The following is an 11,099-nucleotide window of genomic DNA, read 5'->3' as shown; positions in this document are numbered from 1 at the left end:
CTCACGTCAAACTGTATGTCCATGTTCATTCAAGTTGTTCAGATACCTGCTTCTAACACTATTGGATTGTGTTATGAACAGTATACTACATAAAACGTTTCAATACTTACATGCCGTATTTTTGTTTATTTTTGAAATAATGTATGTTTCTCCCTAGGTTAGACCAGTGGAACATCCGATGAAGCCAAATACTTTTGCTTACACCTTGAGCAGCCGGTCCCTCTGATGTGATGGGAAAGACTCAGAATGATCCATGTGACTTCCAGGGCTGTAAGTCCCTCAAGCCTAAGCATCTTCCTCCAGCGCAGGATGAAAATCTTTCAATTTAATTAGTTATCCTATGGATATTTCTTTATAACCTCTCCTCTGCTAAATCCCTCCTGACATCTACAAACAAAACCTCACTGCCTTGGAATGAACCAAAACCGATTCCCTGTGACTGATCTCACCAATAAGCTTGTTGTTAACAAAGGCCTTTAGATCTGACAGCGGGTCTGTGCCATGGGGCCTGAGGGTAAGTGCAGTTCCCAGGTCAGGGTCCTCTGCAGTGTGCAGATGCTTCAACTAGCACTGTCTGTTTAATTAATTTCAGTCTGCTTCACCTATTTAAGCTTTTCACTTGCCTGCTGTTTTCCCTATCAATAAATATAAGTAACAGATTATAAAACGAGAAATTCTCTATAGAGCAGGATGAATCATTTATTCTAACATTATTAGTCTCTTTCTGACATTACACTTGAAAGTTTCTATGCAGCATATCAAACAAATTATTTGAGTACATTGTATTCCTCATATAGACGAGGTTTTAATATGTAAGCAATACTTATGTTTTTAAATATAAAATGTATTAGGATATACCCATCCATATGTCCACAGCTGTTACCACTTGATAGTTATAAATTTTCCTAATTTCATTTAAGCACGTTACAAAATTCAGCTTTATCAGAATTTGTTAAAATTTGTTTGTATTAGAAATTTTTCTAGTTTCAGGCAGATGTGGAACTCCTTTTTTTTTTGTAAAAGCCACACAAACAAGTAAGTCTATTACGCTGTTTTAGTGGAGCTATACTGACCTAACTGTGCCAGCAAAACATTTGAGCCCAAACCCTTACCTTATGCAAACAAAATATGTTTTTCTAGGACAGTTGAGCTACCTTTTCCAAATCCACACCAATATTAGGACTTTAGCTCTTCAGCATAAATAGTCCTCTCTTTATAACAGTCCTATAAGCAAAGGTATGGTTTTATAAGGTGGGGAGAACAGGCATATAGGAACTCGTCACCACTGGAAAAGAAGGTCTTGATCCCATCCACTACTTGTCCTTGGATGAGCTTCCCCATCATCTGGGAAAACAGTTTGGTCTTGTTGGACCTGTCAAAGAAATGATTTAACTCATTAACCAGAAGAAAGTCTTTAGTTTTCTGCCTGGTTATTTAAATAGTTCCACATGAGACTGGGAAGAGCACTAGAGCTGACACGAGGGAAAAGTAGAATCTCTAAGACCATGAGTAGAGGCAGAGGGGCAGATGCCAAGGCAAGGAGGGACAAGAGAGCAAAAGTGTCCTTTCTCAGTGTAGTAAATTATGAGATCAACACAGCTGCATGTGGAAGCACAGCTCAAGTATTTTGTATGATCATAACCCAGCAAGCTTGTACGGCAGACGTAGCAGGGCATTGAAGGGTGACAGTGTCCACAAGACATAGTGACAATAATTAGGTAAAAGAATATTGGCCAGTTTTAAACCAGCCCTTTTTATGTTTTCTTTTTGTCTGACTTCAAAAATGTAAACATATTAATAGTAGTCACAACAGCCTATTACCCTTTTTTGAGAAAATAATGCTGCTGCCTTTGTTATGGAATTTATAATCGCTGAATTCTCATCAACAGTTTTCTAAATGTGATGGAGTAGTGTAAAAAAATGACAACAGGAAAAGTAGCTGTGCTACTAAAATATCAAAGTGTGGGAAGTTATAAGAAAGTTACCTTTCATTACTTTGTCACAGTTTTGCAAAATGTAGGAAAACAGGGCAGCTTTCTGTGAGTATCTGTGAATATCAGCTTTCTGCATTAGAAGAATTATGTTCCTTGAAGTGGGACACAGCTCTTGAAAATGACACCAAAGGCTAAAGACAGGAAGACTCTCCGGGTAAATGGACCCGTGACTAAGGGAATTCGAGAGTCTTTTTTTCCACTCAAGGCATAAAACTCTCAGGAAAGATGCACTTTTTCTAACTCAAACAGAATAATGTTGTTTTTTTTCTCTACAAAAGATAGCAAATGAAAACATTCTTTTAGTAAGCGTGATGAATTTTGATCTTCTAGGTGGAGGAAAACATATGTAAACAACTGCGCATCCATCTTCTTTTGTCTCTGATTATCAGAACATTTATTCCTCCTTTCAGTTTTCATCTGTAATATGGAGAAAATTATTATTAACCTTAAGATCCAGAGATAAATCTGTAGTTTTTAATAGCTCCAGAACAAAAATGTGGCATATATTAGGTATCTCAGTAAACAAAAAAACACAATTTAAAAATGGGCACTGACACTTAGCTCTAAACCAGTTTTCCTCAAACAACAGTCAGTTAAAATGATGAAATTTAATTTTCATTTAATAGCTCTTGTTTAATAGAATTTTGGCAGACAAACCATATTTTAATTAACTTCCTTGTTAATGTTTACCAACATTTTTAGCATACGTGGTCCATCCTGTTCTCATCACTTTTCACTGTTTGTAAGCCCAAAGCAGCTGACCTCACTCTGCAGAAATAGCTTTCCATAGCAAGAAAGCTGCTGTCCAGGAGTCTAATACTTTTTTTCAGATGTCAGCTATGTAAGCACCATTTTATTCTAATTTGTCAGAGCAGCAGAAGAATCCCAATTATACAAGTGATTGAAAGAATATGAAATAAACTACTTTGTTATTTGCATATTCTAAATAAATCTGCTGCCATATTTCTGTGAAATGTTCTTTCAAATTAATAAAACATCATAGCATGACAGGTACATTCATCTACAGTAGATGGATAGTGATGAGATGACAAGCAGCAGTGAAATAGTTAAAAATGTTGGCATTTAAATTAATCTTCAAAGTTGATTCCTCCAATTAAGATGAGTGGAAGATGTCTGGAATTATATTAGTGCTATTGTTTCAATCTTTCTAAACCCAGAAAGACAAAAGAACATGCATTTACATTATTAAGGCTATTTTTTTCATCCAAATGTAATTAAAATGAATAACCACACTTTGGATCTTGGAATACTGGATGAGGAAAAGTTTAAGAACACTTTTTTCCAGTAATAGATTTCTGTGGTCCAGTAAAATATTTTGCTGTGAAAATTTTCCAACACTTCATCACTTAACATGACTTTTAAAAGGCTTATATTTGAATAAATACCCACAACCTTTCAGCTTAAGAAAAATAAGTACCTAGTCTAAGAATGTTGTTTCAGTCTCTCTGTATGAGGTTTCCCCAATGCAGTCTGTATGTGACTCTTTTACGTCTTCTCAGAATTTCACACAGCTGGTGCGGAATTTGGCAGCTTGCTAGCTGCATGGTATGTCTTTCTGGGAATGTCTGGCACTTCTCACTGCCTCCCAAATTGATACTGGGTGCTATTTAAGGTCCTGACTCTTAAAGACCTGCAGTGTCCTGACACTGACTGGCCTGAGAGACTGCTTTTCACCCAGAGAGCCAGGGAGGTTCCTCACCTGGTGTCCAGTTTGCACAAAGGAAAGGTCTGCTTGGGCTCCTGCTCTGCTCAGCCTTCTCCTACAGCGTACATTCAGAGGTTGGCAGTTTGTGCTTGGTCTGGTTTTGGTTTTTTTCTGAGGTAAGTGCTAGACTAGTACGAAGCCAAAAAAATGAAATATGGTTTGAATTCTGAATTCTGTATTTATTCATCACAAGAGTCCTTACTGGATGCAGGGACTGGGACCCAGCATGTACTCCTCTCCATTCCCACTGGGGAAAGATTTAGTTCACTCTGGAAAGGAACTTAAATCTAAATTAACACATATGCAGTCGGAGGACTCTAACGCTAAATGAATGTTAATAACACTGTGACAGCAGAAACAAACTGCAAGAGCTTTAGTTACCCTGCAGATCCCAGTAGCTCCATAGTGCTGGATGAGGTACAGTACAAGTAGAAATGATTCAAATACATATAGGAATGCAATTAAGGCCTCATTGAAACACTAAAATCAGAAGAATCTGTACTGACCACAAACAGCAAGGAATATTTGTTTTCATAATAAATGTCTATGGATGCAAAGTAGGTAAAGAACCCTGAAAACAAATGACTCCTGAGGTGACAACAATACGGTCTCAAAACAAACACCTAACATTAAGCCTACTCAGTAAAAGATTCACCCCATGCCTTAGAAGTAAGTGTCTGCATTTTATCCCACTTTGACCACCTGAGTGGGACTGGCTGATAGTAGACACTGAAACTGTTCAAATCATCAATGGAGAGAGATAGCCACCTCAACCTGGGCATGCTCTCCTCAGAAGAGATTAGTGTCCTTTTGGAAGGATAATCCCTCCCTACAGAAAGAAAGGAGCCTGGATGGCTATCTTACATCAGAAATTTAGCAGGTAGGTAACAGGATCTGGCTAAGCTGAATCCCACCCTAAACTGGTGTGCAGCTCCTCTCCCTCTGCCCTACATGGTTCAGGAGAAGCTGCAGCTGTGCATTTATTTGTTCTTTCTTCAGTGTTGGTGGGATCTTGGCTCCATACAATCTTACAACAGGTTTATTGAACGCAGCTGAGTCAAGGGGGAAAGGGGGGAGGCGGTTGTTATTTCTTCTGGTGTTGGACGAAAGTAAATCTGTTTTCTCCTCTTTCCACAGCAACGAACTTGGAGTTATATATCTCCATCATATCACCTTTCTGGATGACTCAGGACTCAGCTTAACATCACAAGATATTCCTTACACAGAACCCATTTCTAAAAATAATTTTACACTTTTCTTTTTTCTTACTCTCCAGTTGTCAGTGGTGAAGGATCTTTTTATCTTAATCCTTCTTTGTCTTCACTTTATTTAAGAGCTAGTCTGTAAAGCTTTCGGCGTTTCTCCATGCTGCTGAAACTGGAACAAATTTTTCATGTTGGCTGTACTCATTGTTCTATTTCTCCTAGTAAGAAGAAAATACCTCCTCACAAAAGCAAACAGTTATTTTGTCATCTAATTCTCTCTGTTTCTCCTATTAAAACAAGAATTTATTTATATTGTATTTAATTATGTTCTCTGTATGACTCTTCACAAGGCTTAGAGGGTTAAAAATTTTATTGCATTCCTGTTTATTTATTTGTCTGTTTTCCATCTGCTACCCCATTTAGTTAGTATTCTCAAGTTTAAAACAAAATATTGTATTTACTTCAATTAGTATCAGAGAATTCGTTAGGCATCATTTGCAAATCTTTCTGTAAGGTCCTGTCAATGGCTTAGATATCTTAGATATCTTAGATACCACAGAAACAATATTTCCTCATCATAATTTCTTCTGTTAGATTTCTTTCCATTGTATTGGGAACTTTTTTCTCTGCCAACAATTATTAGCTTTAGCAGAAGGCTTTTCTCTTTCCTGCAGTTTGACATTATAACAACTTGTTTCCCCACTAACTTATTTTTCCCTTTTATTTTGTGGGTTGGAGGAAAAGTTTTATTCTTTATCTTTAAGGATGTAGTGTCAGAGTGTGGTGCCATGATTACTTCATGGTATTCTTTTAGTCTGTTTAAAACTGTTAAGAAAAAGGGTTACGTCCAGGTGTGAAGCAGCAAGAATTATGGTTGAGGCACTGGGAATTCAACACCTCTCTCTGCCATGGAGTTTCTAAGTAGGCACCATCAGGCTGCAACAGCGCTTACATGAATGATGAACTAGTAACGATATGTTTGAAAAGTAGAACCAAAAATAGATCAATTTGGTTCAAGCAGAGTTACCCATTGTAATTATATTTCCATATAACATCATAAAAAGTGTCCATGACTCAGTAAGATAAAATGGCATGGAATTATTTGCAAGAATTTTATTTGCTCACTCTATAAAATCAATGTGTTCCCAAAGAGTCCCAAAGTATTTTCCCCCGAAGAATACATGAAATAAAGAGATAGATAGGCATATTTTTGACAGTGATAGTTGCTATGCATAAAAGTGAACTTTTGTACCTTCTTCCCTTAATTCCTGAAGAATAAAAAAAAAGATTTACTTCTGTTATCAGTCTGAAGTGGTTGCTGCCAAGTAAAGCTAATTTCAGAAGTGCTTCCATTGAGGACATTTCCTGCTTTCAACTAGAAAAAAAATCAAAGTATTTTAGTATAAAAAGTGTATTATTATATTTTCCTCCTTCTTCCCCTTGTTCTCCTCATAGACATTAAGAGTGTAAGGTCAGCAGGGATCATTAGATCACCTCAACTGACCCTTACATTTACTAGTCAACCCTTGGATTCGTCCCAGCATCAGTATTGACTAAAGTACGTCTTGACCAATTTAGGCCATGCTTCATTCACAATCACCTCTTTTTGCCTCATCGTAGCATGCAGTTCCTGGAGTGACAGTTTCTTTATTCTTTATTTTTTTGGTAATTCATCCAGTTGTACAACATTCTTTTAAAATGTGGACACTATAGCTACCCCTGGAACCATATGCTTGTCACAGGGGCAAAGGAAGCTCTGCTAAAAGGTTCATTGCACCTAATTTAGATCAATCCACAGACATCTACAACTGAAATAGTCAGGCTCTCTTTATAGACAACTGAGAGAAAACGGAACTTTCGAGGCATGACTCATTTAGCCTGTTTTAATTGCCTATGTTAGGACAACATGAATCATATCTTATTAATGTAAAGAGAGGCTGCAGAACTTTTTCAGATGTTGGATGTTTTCTACTCATTACTGCCCTGTTTATGCATTCCAATTGTATTACCTTTTTTTTTTTTTCCCCAATAGTACTAATGAGGGCTCTTGTTGAGTTGCTTAACTAATATGCTTCCTAAATTCTTACAGAATCACTAATTTCCAAGAAATTATTTCCAATTCTGTAGTTATGGCTGTGTTCCTTGTACCAAAATGTATTCAGTGATGATTCCTCTTTGACTGATATTTGTTTGTACTGGAAAGCTTAAAACCCTGTTTGACTAGGTCAAATCTAAGCAGGAAGTGTTATAACCTCTGTCCTAACTGGCTAACAACTTAAATATATTAGGAAAGGAGAGCAAAAAAGAAATTAAGACCAATTTTAGGGGGGAAAAAGCTACAGAAAAAGTTATGCTAACAGGGATCTGCTATTTTTATCCCATGAAGTGCCTAGTAGCTCACAAATGTGAGACATCTTTTTTTAGACTTTATTTGTTTAATATTTTTTACAAAATAATAATTCTATAGAACAAGCTAAAGTACATACCAGACACATTTGTGGAATTTTAGAATAAAAAATTTTAAGAAATATTCCTGACTTTTAGTTTTTCAGCAGAAATATGTTTGCAACATTCTTCTGTAAGTAAGACAAATGAATCCCGTTTTTAAAAGGTTTTGGCACATACATTCCAGTACAAGATGGCATCAAAAGTTACATAGTTTGTCCCTTTGACACCATCTGTTGTGCCTCGGTATAATCATGAGAAAGGATAAAACTATAAAAAGAAAATTAATCAAAATTATAAGATCGTTAACAAAAATTAATTTCAGAGTATTCAGCGCAGAAGTGATAAAAATACTCTAATTTCTGGGACGTCATTCAAGACCCATACTAATACCTGTTAAATAAACCAAGTAACCTTTAGAAGATAGCAAAGGGCTTTGAATGGCTAAACCCATTGGTTAAAGGACAGAAAAGGATTGATTGTAGGTTAGTCATTTTCCACAATGCAGGAAGGTCACCCCTACAGTATGTCAGAGATCTCTACTGGTACCAATGCTGTACAACATACTTATAAATAATCTACAAGAATGAAATTAAAATATTTGTTAATTGTTTTAGTTTATGGAAGCAGTGTAAAGAAGACGACTGCCTGTAAAAACTGCAGGCAAATTGGGTATCTGGGCTTGACCAGTTGGAATTCACTGTAACTGGACATAATATGAAATTCAAGAAAAAATGGCCTTAACTTGATGACCTGGAACAGGGTCTTGAACCTGAAGTAGAAAATTTTAGGAAAATGACAGATCAGTCCTATATGAAGACCAATAAAGCAAGTAGCAAGCTACTGAGACAGAAATAAAGAACTAAATAGGAAAGGTTATTCCACCTCCATGCATCCATAGTGCCCCCATTGGAAGACTGACTAAATAAACAAGAACTCCTAACTGGAAAGGGGGACATGTGTCATGTGTCTGAGAAACTGCAGGTGATATTGAGAGGTTTAATAAAGATCAGTTGTTCTATCTGCCTTCCATTAAAAGAAGTAGGAGCTGAAGATTATAAACAGTTTTCCTAGAGCAAAGAGAAAGGTAGTTCATCTCAAACTGTGTAGTGAATGTGCAAAACTCCCTGATGAAGAAAACTGTGGATGCTAAAAGCTTGTATACTTTCAAGACTAGGCTGGTCAGGTTCATGGGAGAGACATAAGTCAACGGCTTTACAATGACTTTTTCTTATGTTATCAAGAAATTATTGAGCCATCAATCACCAGAAAGATGGAAAGTAGTCAGGAAAATACTACTATATGTTCTGCCTGTTCTTTTATCTTCTCCTAATTCTCCATATACAGCCCCAATCAGATGCTGTATTTGATGGTACTTCTTCTGAACCCCACAGTCCTCAGGAAACTCATATGAAACCTCAGAATTCTATAAAAAAATATTCCTAAAAACATATGGCACTTTATAAAATGATTGTATTGTTGCATTTTTAAAGAATTATTTTAGGAAATTATGAAAGATTTAGTAGAAAAATTACCATAAATATTTTGATAGCAAAAAGAAGAATCTAGTTACATTGTATCTCATTGCAACTGAGGTGCTTTTTAACATCTTTAGGGCAAGGACTGTGCTGTAATCTACAGACCACAGTTCCATAAAGTCCATCATATAAATAAATTACAGTAGTTAAAATAATGTACAACAGAAATAAAAACAATAGGAAAATCAAACATATAGCAGAAAGCTCTGCAGAAACATTTGATGTAGAATGTAAATGACTGCTGGAGCTGTTAACATTCAAATTGGAAAAGCATGTAAAGCCAAAGTCTATATATAAAATGTGAATCAACAATGAATTTTAATTATAATTATATATAGATATTGAAATCCCCTGCACTAGATAAACTACTTGAATGTGTTTGTTACAACTTCGAGAATCTAAATAGTGAAGATAGTGAAGATGACATATGGAAAAATAACATGGTGCAATGTTTGATGCTGAGATCTTTTGCTGTTTCTGCATGCATAATACGGTGGTAAAAAGGTCCATATTAGATGATGAGGGTGGGTGGGTCAGCCTATGAAAATGCAGCAGCACAATGGGGCATAAATGCAGATTCAGAACAAAAATAGTCTGAGAACAAGCACAGCTAATTAATGTAGCATTCTTCTCCTGTGTGAGTCTCTGTTATGTGTCATGATTATTTTGGTGAAATCTTGTAGTCAGGAGACCTCCCACAGCTAATTTGACACCTCTGCATTCTGAGATTGCTACCCAAAGACTGTTTGGCGTGTCATAATGAATAAGCATTTGCTTTCTGTTCCAAGTATTATGAAAGGGAACCATTGGTCCATACTGTCTCTACTGGAAACTCTTCATACCTACTACTTTGCTGCCTAATGGGTCATTTTCACAGTTACTTATTTGTGGCAACTCTAAATATTCTAGATGTAATTAAACAGTTTAAGAATGTCTTTGTTCAGGGAGAAAAAATACTTTAATTTCTAATCCTTATTAAAATAAGCACAAATAAAAATATCACCATGATTATAAATATAGACAGATGTTAAAGGCATACATTATGTGGGGAAATTAGATAACCATCTCTCACTGACATTCAATGGGAATGGGATGCTTAACTCTGGTTTATGTCACCTGATCAAGCCTGTACTAAGGCTAGTCACAAGGAAAAGCTTTCTAATGCTACAGACAGTGAAACACTGCAAAAGACTGCAGGACAGCTGGAGTAGACTGCTGACCTTTGTTGTTGGCAATTGCACAAACATCTGTCTCCATGACCTAAGATGATCCTGTATTGAGGCAGAAGGATAGATTAAATGAACTTCCACTATCCCTCCCAGTCCTATAAATCTGTAATTTTATGCTTTGAATTATTTTTGTGTAACTCAAGCTTTTAAGGTTCATGGGCTGGGGAAGAAACTTATATTGAAGAAAGTAAAGATAACACATTACGGAGCTGATAAACAAGAATGATTTTACAACATGAAGCATAGAAGAAAAGAATTCTGAGAGTGGAATTTGTTGAGACTATCAGTTCAGCATGGTAATTTCGATGAGTAGGATTATTTTAGATTTTGATAAAATAGGAAAGCGCTACCCTAGCTAACTGCTACATCAGCTTATACCAGCAACAAATATGGGGTGATATCTCTTCAGATATTCAGTTCTCCCAAATTAATTAATTAAATCCGAATGAGGCCCCAGAAAGTCTTTTAATTAAAGGTGAAGAGGCTGCGAGAAAAACTTAAAACACAACTATACTGTAGAAATAAACATCTGTATATATGTTTTCTTTAGTCTTTGTTGAGAATCAGGACTCCAGGGTATAAAATGACATCGTCTTGAATTTGATGATGTTTTTATTCTAGGTTTCAAGCTAGAAAATGCCACCTGATGAATACTTGCTCTTAGATTATCTTTGGTGAAAGCTTTGAAAATCAGAGACCTTTATCTCACATCTTTTTTCACTAGAGGGGATGGATGGTCACCAAAGCATCTTCACAGCTGCCTTCTGTTTCTGAAATAAATAAGAGCAGCCACATATACACAAGTGCTAAATTAATTATATATATCTGACATTAACATTTGAACGGATCTGGACAACAGGAACGATAATAATGCCTGGATGATTTATAACCAATCTCCTTTCCCCCTTTAAATGTATGGAGAATGAGTGGAACACTTAGCAAAGAGAGATTAAAAAAAGCAG

The sequence above is a fragment of the Charadrius vociferus genome, unplaced genomic scaffold (genome assembly GCF_000708025.1).
Source record: "Charadrius vociferus isolate BGI_N301 unplaced genomic scaffold, ASM70802v2 scaffold43, whole genome shotgun sequence".
Classification (NCBI taxonomy): domain Eukaryota; kingdom Metazoa; phylum Chordata; class Aves; order Charadriiformes; family Charadriidae; genus Charadrius; species Charadrius vociferus.
This window is presented reverse-complemented; position numbering follows the sequence as displayed.